Source organism: Falco biarmicus, chromosome 2, assembly GCF_023638135.1.
Source record: "Falco biarmicus isolate bFalBia1 chromosome 2, bFalBia1.pri, whole genome shotgun sequence".
Classification (NCBI taxonomy): domain Eukaryota; kingdom Metazoa; phylum Chordata; class Aves; order Falconiformes; family Falconidae; genus Falco; species Falco biarmicus.
Genome location: NC_079289.1, coordinates 106,365,387 through 106,380,317, shown reverse-complemented (window position 1 = coordinate 106,380,317; position 14,931 = coordinate 106,365,387). Strand labels below are relative to the sequence as shown.

Genomic DNA, 14,931 nt, shown 5'->3' with positions numbered 1-14,931 from the left:
TAGATAGGGAAGATTTTATTGGGTCAGAAAATTAATCTTCATTTAAATTAATTCCTGTATATATCATTGTTATTCTATCATTAATTTTACTGTTTTTCTTAGTCGAAAGTTATAATTGAATAAGACACTTGCATTTAGACTTCCAGCAGTGTGTGTCAAGAGGACTACGTTTTGTTGTGTGCTTGAACAGTGCCTGGCTCTACAGGCATCTGATTCCAGTTTAAACCTCCAGGTGCTATCCTAGACCCTACTGGCTCTGGGGGTGTTGGGCTTCATCTAATTTTCTTTAAGCTGTGGTAGAACTGGCACAGCCTCAGTAGGTTCAGAGCAGTCACTATTTATGAAACAGACCAGCCCCACTTGAGTCAAAAGAAAGCACTTCATACAGCCTGCATCAAATCACAGCTGTCCGGTTTTGTAAGTTGTGGAGCTCATGTGAAAACACAGAAATCCTAGAGCTACAGCATGGGAGGCAGTGCCATAGGACTGGCGAATATTTACCCAGCATTTCTGTTACTGACCTCCAGAAGAGGTTGACCTACCGTAGGTGGGTTGATATCATGAGCAACGGACGATGTATCTCCTAAGTGCAGGACAACAGAATTGCTCACAAGGAATGATATCTACTCCAGACTTAATGGAGATATTATGACACCAACATCTGCTCCTGAATGAATGAAGTACTGCCAAAAATATTAAGAAAGTGATGAGTAATGGTTCCTCAAACAGTGAAATCAGCTGAAAAAAATCAAGGGACTTCTTTGCGTGTTTGTTTTTCCTAAGTAAATGGTCAAAAGCAGGGGTAAATTCCTCTTTTAGGTTTGTACTAGCTTTAAGCTTTTTTGGTAGGTATGAGGAATTGAAACTTCTGCTTTAAGCTTTTTGTCTCTAGTGACTGAGACCTTAAAAAAACACTGAAAAAGAAAAGGTTCAGAGGGAAATCATGAGCATTGCTATCACTTAGACAGAATTAAGATCCCACCTCCAAAGGTAGGTCCAGCTGCAGGTGCCTATCCCAGTCACCGTTTAACTCTTCTAACATACATGAAAGAATATGATGAAATTGCATGACATACTGCCTACAACAAACTGTTTTGGACAGGAACACTGGACACTTGTCATGTTTGATATAACCAGTTTACAAAATGGGTGGTTTAGTTAAGTTTGTTTAAAGAATCACCATCAATCACCATGAGTTAGAATCAAGCTAGAATGATTTACACAGAGATCAAAGACACAAAAGGGTAAGGGAGACCCTCCTGTTGAGTCACAAGGTTCAGAATAGATCCCCTTGTTTTCTAAACTTTTAATAGAGCTTAGGTACATCTAGGTCCAATCTTAGTCCCAGACTGGGGAAACAGTGTATATCTAAAGGATGTCTGAGGTTTATTCACAGTTTAAAGCTGATCATAAGATGTTAGCAGCACTTAATCTATGACTGTGACATTTACAAAGAGAATCGATAGGATTTATTTAAATTACAAAAGTGGTTTAGTATGCATCCAAGATGGTAATACTTATACTATACTTATTATGAGATACCTAAATCAATTCACACACACACGCACACAAGCACAAAAGAGATACACGTATAGAGGTACATGCACAAAAGAGATACATGTATAGAGGTATATGCACAAATGTACAAAGGTATACCTGTTAAAAGTTCCCCTTGAGTTCGGTGAAATGCTCATGTTGAATGCCTTTCCATTTCTCAACGGGTGAAGGATTGAACCTCAAGAAGCAGGGGTATCAGCCCAAGCCCTGTCATCAGCTTTTGGTGATGGTCCCACTAGGATCACAAACCTGGTGTTTTGTAAGTGGTGCCCCACTTAGAGGGAGGTGCTTGTCACAGCCTGCTGTCGTCCAGGAAAGCTCAAACATTCTCACTCAGGACCACTGTTTATAAGGTTGTGAGATGATTGGCTTCAGTCATCAGTAAATTTCCATCCTGGCCATGACTTGAGTCAGTAATTTTTTCAAAGTTCCAATAACAATGGTACTGTTCCACTCAGGTTAGATCCAGGTCAGGAATGCACCAGGTCTGTCAGGGAATAACTGACTGTCCCCGCTCTTGTTCTCTGCCTTGGCCAGGCCACAGTGGTTGGTACAGACAGTGTCATTCCCCACCTTAGCCATGCAAGAGTGACTGGTACGGTTCAGGGGTGCTGAACCGCCCAACTCCTTGCACAAATGCCAAGGCCTAATGGGGATTCCTGAGGTTGCAGGTTGGCCCAGAGAAGGCAGCAAAATGCACCACCACACTAGCAAAAATGGTTGCACCTTGTCCAGGGTAGGCAGTTATTTGGTAGTGGTAATTAAAGTTTTGATTTAAACAAATGATATAATATATAATACAATTAACAATAGTCTGAATATAATTATAAGGACATCTTAAAGACATTTTTCATACTTTGTTTTAAGTCTCAGAAAACGTTCAATAATATAAAAAATATTCTTCTAAAGTTGTAAGTGCTTCAGGTATTGCACTATATATATATCTGGCAGTAAATTCTTGGAGAGCATAGGACCCTAAATATTGATACCAAGTAGAGTTAAGAAGGTACACAAATATATTGGAAAATCTTTCTGCAAGTCCTAGGTTTGAAGCAGAAGCATATGAGATATATCTTACTTGCACAGTGTTTTACAGTGATGACTGGTTTTATTATGGTTTAATAAGGAAATGGCAGCTATGTGATTACTTTATGTATGCAGGCATATGTGTGTCTATTTCTACTCTGCTTTCAAATATCTTTTGAATCTCCTGTCCAATTTTGATCAAATCTAAAAGAGGAGAAGATATTAAGTTATTAAGTTCCTTCAAGTGGCTGAATAGAGGGAAGAGATGCTACTTGTCTACGATCAGTAAGCGTACTGAGGAAAAGGCACACGCATGAGCTCACCCTTCAACAGGCATGGGAAAATCACAGCAGAGAGACTTTGAGATAAAAACCCATCAGGCAACATTAGTTTTGATGTTCACAGACTGACTTGGTTCTCCCTGTACCCCACCCCCCCACCCCCCCAGCTGATGAAAATTTACTGTAGGCTGTTTTCTGCTTTGTTTGAATAATACCCATTTGCAAGACAACTGACAAATTAGGCACTACATCAGTATCCACGACTGCCACTATAATCCTGAGGGCCAGATTATTGCTAGTCCTGGATGGATGCACAGAGAAAGGTTGTGTGTACCATTCTTCCAGTACATCCCTTGTTACAGAGAAGCAGCAAAACAGCTCTTATGCCATGTGGTCATGCAAAGTTGCTCACTGCTAGCATAGTCATGGGGAAAAAAAAAAAAAAAAAAGAATAAGAAGGAAGAGGCTGGATTTCAGCTTCCCAGCCATACTGGCTTGCATTCAGGACTGTAGATTATTAGAGCTGGTCTGAAATTAAATAATTTTATCTTTTATCTAAACAATACCATCAAAACATTTGTATTTAGTAGTAGATAATCCTGCAGTAGCACAAAATACAAACAATCTGAAGTTTGTGATGGTACTTGCAATATAGGGATGCTCAGTCATTTTCGCAGGAAAAAACTTTCACTAGCATATTAGTGGGTTTTAGCAAGAGGTATAGGCTCTAGGAAGAGTGTAAAAACTAAGAGCCTTTCTTAGTGACTGAGTAATAAGCAACTGAAAGTATTCAAATTGTCATAGAAACCTGAAAATGAAAACTAAGCCCACAGTAACATTGTCACCTAAAGCTGAATGTAAAATTTGATTACACTAACATCCACTACATCACTAACAAGCTTCCTAAGTACTTAAGCTACATTAAGAGCTAGGAGATAATACAAAGCTGGTGTGCTTAATGGTTTAGACTGACATCCATTATCTCATCTAGAGTTCCAGACATGCTGCACCCAAGAAACTAAAAAGTTTACGTCAAAATGTTTTTAGTCTCTGGTGGGTATCAGTCCTTTAGCAAACACACTGTGCTGGTTTGGGCAGGGATAGAGTTAGTTTTCTTCATAGTCACTAGTATCATGCTAGGGTTTGGATTTGTGCTGAAAACAGGGTTGATAATAGAGGGGTATTTTTATTATTGCTGAGCAGTTCCTACACAGAGTCAAGGCCTTTCCTGCTTCTCACCCCACCCCACCAGTAAGCAGACTGAGGGTGCATGGAAAACTGGGAGGGGGCACAGCAGGGAAACTGAACCCCAATGGACCAAAGGGATATTCCATACCATATGACATCATGCTCCACATATAAAGCTGGGGAAAGAAGAAGGAAGGGGTGGACGGTCAGAGTGATGGGGTTTGTCTTCCCAAGTAACCATCATGTGTGACGGAGCCCTGCTTTCCTGGGGATGGCTGAACACCTGCCTGCGATGGGAAGTTGTGAATGAATTCCTTGTTTTGCTTTGCTTGTATGTGCAGCTTTTGCTTTACCTGTTGAACTGCCTTTAGCTCAACCCATGAGTTTTCTCACTTTTACTCTTCCAGTTTTCTCCCCCATCCTACTGGGGTGCAACGGAGCGAGCAGCTATTGGGGCTTAGTTTCTAGCTAGGGTTAAACCACAATGTACAGAGACATTTTCAGGATGTATTGTGGTCATCAGGCTTGGCACAAGCATTTCGTCAAAAAATGACAAATGTTCAACTTCTTTTGGGCTGCTTCTCCACTTTGCCAGCAAACAGTTTAATGTGCCTATCTTATCCCCAAAAAACTCAAGACTCCATGAACAGCTCTCCATTCAACCCTCAGCAGCACAATCGCTGGGATGCAATTCACAGCAGACTCAAACCACCCCATCCACACTGCTGTGAAACAGGCTGGAGAAGAAAACAAACGCTGGGTGCTCACCTTACACAAAGGTTTCAATCAGACCTCAACTGAAGGGAGTTTAAACTTCACTCAAAATACATGTTGCTTTTAAGCACAGCTTTGTGTTTTGCCCCATACAAGGAGCCTGCAATTTAAAAATAGCAACCCTGACCACCCGTGCTTCACCATGCATTTTTAGTTGCCCTTTAGCCATTCTCCTCCTGCAGCAGCATTTTCCTGGATCTGAAACACAACATGAAGTTCTAATACATTTTCTGCATGAGAAAATGCCACCCTGCTTGGCAGTTTTACTCCACTCCAGCTGGCCGTGTTTGTCTATGCTTGCCACAGTCTACTGTTGCATGGGAACTGCCAGATTTGGAAAGGAGGGAAAGCCATTTGGCATTAGCTCCTGCCTCAGCCCCCCCTATTTCTGATGAGCTAGTCTGTGAGAGTGCCCTTTTGCTCCCCTCTAAAGCACAGCACATAAAGGACCACGAGACTCAGAAGACTGAGATGGAAAAGAACCTTAGCAATGGAACTTCATTAAGCATGTGCTTGAAGTGCAGCTGATGAGAACTGGAGGATTTAGGCACCTTGCTATGGGCTTTTGTAAGTTACAGTCTTGGCCTGGTGAGTTCTTTCTAGCTCAGTTATGGTGCCACAGCCCTTAATTTAATACCCTTCCTGAAGTCTATTAATGAGCAGTTTCCTAGAAATTAAATAATGGCTCTGGAGCTGAACACTGGAATTGTACAAGGAGGAAAACCCCTTCACTCTCTACTTTGCATTCAGCACAGTGGTTTCTCATGTGCACTCCTTTGTTTATAGCCCCTCAGCTAATTTTTGACCTATATGTTCTGTTCTTATCTAAACCAATTAAAATAATTCTGAGAATAGGATTTCATGACACACTGATTAAATGCTTCTGTTCAGCCTAAAAGGCCACAGTCTTTGCCTTTCATACTAATTTCATAACTGTGGTGAAGAAAGCAATCAAGATTTTCTGGCAAGACTGGTGCTTTACGGATTGTCATGAATGTTTCCAGCAGTCCTGTTACCCTAACATATAGGGCCAATCTGAAGCAATATAAATATTTTGAATGGGTAGCATGTAGCTGTGCAAAACACACTGGAGTGTCTTAGGAGAGGAACCAATCCTTAAGAAGACACAGTTAAACTTAACTGTCTTAGTGTCCTACCCGTAGGAGGGAAATGGTCTCTTTTACTGGTTGCGGGCAGTTGTTTTCACTATGTACCATCTGCACTATTTTGACGAGCACACTAGAGGATAAAGAAGTCAAAACTAGTCCCCCCCGCATACTTTCTCTCTCGCTCATCTGTCCTCAGAAAGAAGATCAGCAATGCCCATGACTCTTGCAGATGTCAGAAACCACCACTCAAAGACAGTGGCAATATCACCTTTGGCAAAGGGTGAAAGCCACCACCAGTTTAATAGGTACAGGGGAAAAAAGAATGCACTCTCTCGTCAGGAGCTAGAACCAGAGGTCATTCATGAAACACATAAAAGTAACACTTCAGTCCAGAAATCTCTTTTGCATCTCACCTTGGCCCACAGGAGATGGCCAGGTATCATCTGAACGGCATTCTTGAAGCAGTGGCCCAGCTAATGCTGGTCCCAAACTTGGACAGCCTTTTCCTCCCCAGGCTGGCACCATGAAACTTTGGTCTTGGGTGCAGCAACATGTAGAAACACATGGTTGGTCCAGTCTAACCCATTGGAGTATCTGGCCTCCATGCTGGTTTTATGCAACACGCATTGAGCTCTATGCTGCTGCTGAACTTAGATGCTGCTGATAAAGCTACATAAATACCCATTTCTGAGGCTAAATTTATGCAAATGTTTTATGTATTTCCTATAATCCTTCCCCATATACCTCAGTTCTGCCTCCCGAATTCCAGTTCATTGACCTCTGGTAGTACCAATTGAATCTTTTATTTATCTACTAAGCACATCAGGAAATGAATGTGATTTCTATTGAAAAAGAAAACACAATTAGCATGTTCCAACATGTTTGTTTCAAGCTAGGTAAAGTACGTAATACTGCAGACACCTTCTAAGTGTGTACGCTCACTGGTCTTCAGGTCTTTATCTGACTCTGTAGTGTGTGGAAGCAAAGGTTATTTACATTGATCACTTAATCTAGCTTTAAATATGTCACTAATTTATAGTAAGAGAACAGCAGACAATGAACAGGTGGAAATGAAAAAAAAAAAAGAGAGTGAATCAAGCATGTAGATTATCTCAGGAAAAAAACGTTTTTAATTTTTGGTTTGTACCTTGACATTTCAGCAAGTCTGGGGCATATAGCACATGAATGTATCTGCAAAATATTTAATGAGGGACTTTACATGAGCTCTGATTTTACCTGTGGTATTTGCAGGCCTGCTGTCTGTAGGTTTTGGAAGACATGGGGACAGTTAAAATGTAATACATACATCTACATGGCCAGGCTTAGCGCAGTGTGATGGAACCTGGATTAACTCTGAATTAGTTATCTCAGGTGCAGAAGGAAGCTCAGCACTTCTCCTGGTCTAGCTACCTTGGCTGAGAGTATCACATTGCTTCACAATCCCCAGTACCTTCACATGGCATCATGGAATATTATATACTTATACCCAAAAAATAAGGTTTTATGAAGTGATACTCTATTATTTTTCTTTTGAAGGCCATGACTACTACCAAAACCCAGCACCTACTGTAGATTAGGTACCTTAGATTTTTATTTATAAACTCAAAATGGGTGAAAACCTAACTCTTCGCTCTGAAAATGCGCAAGTTTTGCGGTATTTTCAATGGAGATTTAAATTTTGCAGCAGGATACCAAACTAAAAGTGAAAGTAATCAGCTAGTGACCTGCTCTGTTTCATCTATTTAACTTTTTATCTACCTCAGAAAAAAGGTTTAACATATATATAGATGTATATGTATATAAAAATGGTGGTGAAGATAGCAGAGTCTCTTGTATTTCCATGACATATGAGAGTAACATTTAAAATTAATGTCATATTTTAAAGTGCATTTCTATTCTCAGCAAAGACTAGATAGTAATTTTCAATTTTTGGTAGTAAAACTAGCTTCAGAGAGGAAATGTTTTTAACTGCAAATGACCTTTTCTGCTCACAACAGTGCTACGAAACTGCCTAAATAAAATTACTCATGGATTTTTGGCAGCAGAAAATTTTCTGGACATAGGAGTGAGGGGAATTTATTAATCTCAAACCCAATATTTTAAACCAATAGAGGGTGCTTGATACCAGAAAGCACTGACTGTTAAGTAATATCAGGCAAATGTTAGATAGTGAATATCAAATCAGCTCACTGACACAGCACAGGTCCTAGTGGAGCAGCATCACATCGCAAAACAATGCAGCACTGACTTCTCAGCAATAATACTAAAATCTAATGGGCCTGTCCATCACCTCTGGACACCTGTGGACTGTCTCTCTGCTGCCTGCTTTGCTCCAGCTCAACACAGAAACACAGCTCTCAGGTGCTGCCTGCCTCCAGGCTGCTGCTTTTCCCAAGCAGGTCCATGAAGCTGGCCATCTTCCCTGCATAATTGCTGCTTTATGCACACTTTAATCTTGGAGATCTGTAGCTTCCCTCCAAGGGTTTTTTCTGGTCCTTCCCAAGAAAATCTTCTTTCAGTTGTCTCTGTTGGTCCCATCTGGTCTGTATTCCTGCTTTATTGTTTACTGACTTTCTGGAGCTGAGATAAACAGATATGACAGATACTTTTCCTTAGTGCTTTTCTTACCTCCTTCCCTCCCTCTTGCCCCTCCTGTTTTCCATGTAAAAGGTGAGAGACTGAATCTGCCGAGGTTCATTTTACTTTGAAGTTCATGGAATTTAGAAGATTATACTCATGGAAATCAAAATGGCCAAGGGGTCTTACTGGGGTAAGCTGTCCATGATGCGCCTACTGTTATTAGCCATTTCTGACGCATATGCCTTTTAATTATTATTACAAGATCCATACACAATGGGAACACAGTCTACATAAAATGGACAAACTTAAAATACAAATTTACCTTCAAAGATACCAGCACTATTGTATCAACACCATCACTGAAGCCTGTAACTTAAATGTAATCTATTGGTAAAACTAAATTTTAGTTATAATCTGTCACGATTTCAAATTTCTTCTGCATGCACCAAGCCTGTTTGAGTCTTCTAAACCTCTCACTAAAATGTTAGGGAAAAGTCTCGAGTAGTAGCTAAATGGTACATATTTAAATGGTAAATTAACATGCTTGACAAATGGAAAGGGCCATCTGTGATAAGGACAAGATGAGTTTCAGTCAGAAGATGACTGAGTGGGAGGAAATCTTCCTCCAACATCTGTTTGGCTTGTTTGGATTAATCCTCTCCAATTATTCTGTACTAGGGAGGATGGATGGGTGGAGAAGCGTGTTCCAAAATCGAAGTGATTGATCTCATGCATGCAGGAGTTTGAAAGGTCAGCTCAGTAAAAGGGAGACTCACGAGAATTTGACTAACTGAGCTAGATATTGTGTATACTGAGTGTGGAGGGAAAAAATACATGCCAGGTCCTTCATCCTTCCTTGGCCACAGCAGGTGACACAGTCACAGTAGGTGATAAAGTGAGGGACTATTCCCTCCCATATTCTCCTTGCTCTGTCCAGGGCAGTTGCCTTGAATGGGCACGTAGCAGCCAAACATATCTCACAGCAGCTGGCTGCCCGCTTGTATGTTTTGAACAGGTGACTTTCTACACATTCACTACCCTATGTTATTGTTATCACTTCGCATCTTTATTACACTAGCTCTCAAAGGGTCTGGGTGGATACATCTCACTGTGTGGACAGGAGACTTTACAAATACAAAGCACAGCCCCTGCTCTTGTGTTTACTGATGGTCTTCTCTTTCTCCCAGTAAACCCACCCATCTGTGCCCTCTGGAAGTCTCACAGAGTAGCCAGCTTAATGAATTTCTAATCTAAATTAACTGATAAATGAATAAAAATTATGTTATTTGAGTATGACGCTTCTTAGACTACCCTGACGCTTACACGCAGTTTCTTAAGGAATTCAGAAGAATTTCAAGTAGCCCATCTTCTATAGTACAAACATTTTAATATAAAGTCCTCGTCCAATAATCTGTGATTTGATCAGATGTATACGAGGCCTCTTCCACTTGTGTCATAAGCTTCTCTCAATAGAGTCCTTCAGCAGTAAATCAAGTGCCTTGTGGGATCCCTAGACCAACAATTTTTCTAGCACACTCTCCTTCACTTAAAGCTCCAGGGTCACGTATTTGGAAATACAGACAAACCATCAAGGCAAAAAAACTACTTATGAACTTTGCCTACCTTGAGTATGCTGTGGAAAGTCCCATCACTACCTATGGCAAATGCCTACCACAGATGTTAATGTGAATCATTGTGTCTGAAATGCCAGACCTCTCTGCATACAAGAACTTGGACCCACAGACAACTGTTCAGTATAATCCAGGGTAACAGTGCAATAATTAATGAGCCAAAATTTCTTTTAGTCTCCAATTTCTTCGCTTTGAACTCTCAGCAAAATGTTTAGGGTCTGATTTTATATGTGTAAATCTGACAAGATTTGTAACAAGTTCTCAATGACTGTATTTAGAGATTCAGCCACTTGATTTAAATGAGAACTGTCTAAATCCTTGGAGTGGTATTGAATTATGATGAGAAATAATTTCTTTAAAATACAGGAAATAACTATGTTTAAATGTATGAACGACTGCAGTATGAATTTTTTGCTTGGATTCTGAGTTATAGAGATTTTCTCCCTGGAAAAAGTCACGGTCAGTACAGCACACTAGAATTTTTATAGGCATAACAAAATATTTAGTTCTGGCAGCAATTCCATTGATTGAGCAAAACCTAAAGATGTATTCAATTGTCTATTGCCATAGTTTTCAGAGAACTGGGAAATAGAAGTAATACATAATTATTCTTCTGTGCTGCAGTTTAAAGTAGCCTATGCAATTTAATTTTTATTTTGCTTGGTTTTTTTTTTCTTCTTTTTTTCATGCTTTTTCTTTTCTTTTTTCTTTTTTTTTTTTCCTCCAAAGTGTAAACTGGTGCATTACCTAAATAAATGTAAAGTTTGTGTACAAGTGGGTTTTAACAGCTGATGGAGTTATTGATATTTCATTATTGCAGGGCTTACAATCTACAAAATTTTTTATCATTCTTTTCCAGTAAATCAAGCCAAGGTTACTTCCAGAAACACTAGTTTGTGGAGCAGAGGAGGAAAGTACCTCTCTGTTTTCACTGTTGTATTTTCCATCCTGGTCTTCCGGCAGGTGAGGTTTGCTCTCTGAGGAACCCATCAGTGCTAACTCAGGTGGACAGGTGGCTGCAGAGCTATGTGAAATGTTCCGTTCCCCTCCCCCACCCCCGCCCAGCATTTCCAGTCCTTGTTGGCTGAAAAGGTGAGAAAGTATTGCCAATTAAGATGACCACAGCAAGTGATTTGGAACTTATGCATGTACAGCTAAGTCTGATTGCCAACAAACCCATATAAAATAAGTCATGTTAGAGAATAAACAGCTCTGTTCTATGGTTCTGTGACAGCTATGCAGAGAGTTATGCGTGAAGAGAAAGGGCTTACTGATTGTTAAATGGCACAACGGATGAGAGGAACAGTATTCACCTAATTGTATACCATGCCCTTTTGGAGATAAATCCCATAGATTGCAGCTGAAAGCTGCTTTTCAGAACTTAGCATTTCCATGTTGGGAACAGGATTAAATCAATGTATAATTGCATTAGAGTTACTCTTTACTTATTTTACAGTTTTGCAACAACTTTATTGGGGGATGGATAAAATCCGAGTCAATATCTACTACGATAAAGCAAAGAGATCACTCAGAAGAAGACAAACATTTAAGAATATTATCTGAGCCAAGAGCATGTGGAATGTATTAGTATATACTACTGATATTCTATCCTAGCTCCGTTGTCTGGCCTCTTAATCGATAGCCCCATAGTTTTATTGATTTTATGGGAGAGATAGTTGGTTCTGTAATGAAGGGTAACAGTAACAGCTCCTGCTGCTAAGCATTGCCAGCAGGCAGCTGAGCAGAAACCTAGTTGGACCTCTGAGCAGTACACTGGCCAAAGCTGCCTGGGAAAGGTGAGAAGAACACTACATACCACCCCAGGTCACACAGAAGCTGGCATTAAGAACAGCACAGGATTGTGACTTGGGTGTGAAAAGCTACTGTAGGTAGAGGAGGCTGTGAATTGGTGAGAAACCTACAGTCTAGAGCAAAACCAGAAAGGAGAATATGCACAGGAGTTTGCTCTGCAGAGCAGAATGAGGATTTGGTGCTTGGAGTGTGTGCACACACGTGTGTGTGTGTGCATAACTACGTATTAGGACAGAGGAAGGGAACAAAAGCCAATACTGGCTATGAATAAAGGAAGGATCATGTTTTAGAGGTGCTGAGCACATAAAATCTATATTTTCAGCTGTAGCAGTTGTAATCATTTGGTGCTTCTTTCTGCCTGTACAAGGCCCTGTCTGTACCAGAAATGCTGATCTGAGAGGGTGAGAGAAGGTAGAAATAACACAACTGGGGTGAAGAGGGCGGGGGAGCTCAGGCATTTAGTGCTCCTCAACTTCTATCTCTATTCAGCTGAATACATCAGCAGGATGCAACAGTGGTCAAATGCAAGTCAATGAAGCTGACTATGGCAAAGCTAAATAGATGATACAAGCAAATACCAGTGTATTTATGAGAACTTATACATAAATCATGTAGTGACTTAATTATTGCTCCAGCTTTACAGACCAGTCACTGAAAAGGGAACGTTGCTGTTGCAGAATGCAGTAGTTTCTGTAACAGGCTATCATTTGTCCTTTTAATGCTGTCTGAGAAACTCATCTTTAGTCCACATCTGAATAGGAAAACAGCTGTGGCAACTGTGTGGTTTATATTGGCAAGCAGTCACTTCTTAATGCTGATGAGAGTAGAGGTTAAAATTGAAACATCTCTTCAAATCCCAGCCATCTATGACAAGGCAGAATTTATTGCTCCTATATACTGTGAAATTTGGGTTGGCAGAAATCACAGAAAAATCAAGCACTACTGTAAAGACGTGCCAACTCTCCTACAAGGAGAGAAGTATTATTTGTGGAAAATACACCTACAGGAAGGCATAAAAAACTGGTGGAAAAGTTACTTAAGCTGCCAGTTATAAACCAGCCACCTTCTGTCTGGAACTGCCTATGCCAGAAATGACATACCAGGAAAGAAATGCCTAGAACAGAATACTTTTTTTAGAAAGAAACAACAACAACAAAAATTGCAGAGGAAGTGCTCATGAGGAAAGAGCTGCTTTCAGTTGTGCTTATATGCCTCTGCTATGAAAAACCCAAACCATTTTGTTTTCATAAATGCACTTGCAGAGCAGAGAGAGGTGCACCTTTAGGAAGAAAAGAGAAGCACCCACCAGTGGGGTTATGTATTGACGGCACCTGCAGAGGGGGAACAGTCCAGATTCTGCTCCATGGTTCTCCTCCCCAGAAGTGGATTTGCACCTGAAAAAGCCTTAAAAGAACAAAAAGCCTCAAGTCAGGAACAGTTTAACAGAGCCATTTCAACACCCACTCACAGCTTCTTATCTGCTAACACTATTGTCTTCTTTAATTCATTATTACACCTTGTTTTCCACAGGATCCCTGCATCAGTCTTCTCTCTGGTCAATGCATCAAGCAGAAACACTGAAAATAAAATGGTCTTTCTCATCACTAATTTTATCTTCAGTTCTAGTTGTCATAATTTTTTTTTTATTTTATTTTTAGGTCTGGTCAGTAGTAGAGTGTTTCACTCTAATAATAAACATTAATTCTACTCATGTGAGATAAGGGGCTCCCATTAGTCTCATTTTTTCAGATAAGGCAATCGAGGCTGAGAAGAAAATTGATGATCTATTAATTTTAGTGCTCAGTATGAGACACATAATCTGACTTTTCAAGGAACTTAGCGCTATAAAGTTCTTTGTTTATATGTCCATACGGCATCATGAGGTAAGACTTCTCAGAAAGTTAATTGGTCCAGGATTAGAAATGCAGATACACACTGCTTTCAGCACAGCATTGTACATTAATATTTAAGGTATGTATCCCACTGACTTCACTGTACATTGATATTTAAAGTATGTATCCCACCAACTTCGGTTCCAACAGTAAGTGCACAGCATTTCTGCAAAGATAATACCCAAATTGCAAGGCAATGGACTGGAAAATGAGGACTCAACTGGTGAACGTTTGTAAAAATACTCCTTTGAGTAATGTACCCAACATCATACCCAAACACCTATGATGGATATCATCTTTCCCTTCCTGCAGTCTGCTCTATTTATTATATACCTTTCAACAGATGCAGCAAGAAAGTCCAGCATTTTGTAGATGTAACCGCAAATCTCTTCTTTATGCAGAGGAGATTCATCCTGCACAATTTAAAGGGAAAACTCCCTATGGAAAGTGTTCTGACTGAGTAATCTAAGGCTGCAATGAAACATACAATGAGTTAATTTGCACGAGCAAACTTAATTGTAGCATTCTCTCACTTGCATCCTTGATTCTCCAGCTGTTTTCAAACCTTGGCAGAGGTAATTTCTTTTTCCTTCTTCCTTCAAGCCCCCCACCCCTTATTCCCCTGAGGTATTATTCAATAAGGGGATATTATGCTGACACCCAACCATGTCCGCCTCTAAGCTTACATAGCAGCAGCAACAAGCCACTCCTAGTCACGCCCTTACCTCCTAGTGCCACACAGTGAAACGCTTTGCTGGTGTGGACTCTGCTAGGTGTTGGATCATGGATGACAGCAGCTTGACCGTCACAGTGTTCATTGCTATCTCCTTTTGATACCCGTTCACTCTACATGTCAACTAATTGAGAAAAGGTTGGTGCCAAGAGCTCAATTTCTTTACATCCTATGCGGAATATATAATGATGCTGGAAGTCCTGCCCTTTGGAGGACAGCAAACAGCCGCTGCCTTTTACAGTGCAAAAGACTTCCTTGTGGAATTGCTTCCCCAGTATCCAAACAGAGCAAGGCACCAGCTAGTTCATTGTTGGAAGAAGCTTTTTGCTCCAAGCATCTCCAGACATG

General features: G+C 40.4%; 1 long non-coding RNA gene across 1 annotated transcript in view; it reads right to left on the bottom strand.

The window, feature by feature from the left end:
• Positions 1 to 7,071: 7,071 nt before the first annotated feature.
• The window catches only part of LOC130144747 (uncharacterized), an 85,642-nt gene continuing 77,782 nt past the window's right edge, over positions 7,072 to 14,931 (bottom strand). The window contains exons 3-4 of the long non-coding RNA XR_008820231.1: positions 13,265 to 13,362; positions 7,072 to 8,515 (exon numbers count right to left, since the gene is read on the bottom strand). This is a non-coding gene — a long non-coding RNA (uncharacterized LOC130144747). The remainder of the gene's footprint in view (positions 8,516 to 13,264; positions 13,363 to 14,931) is intronic.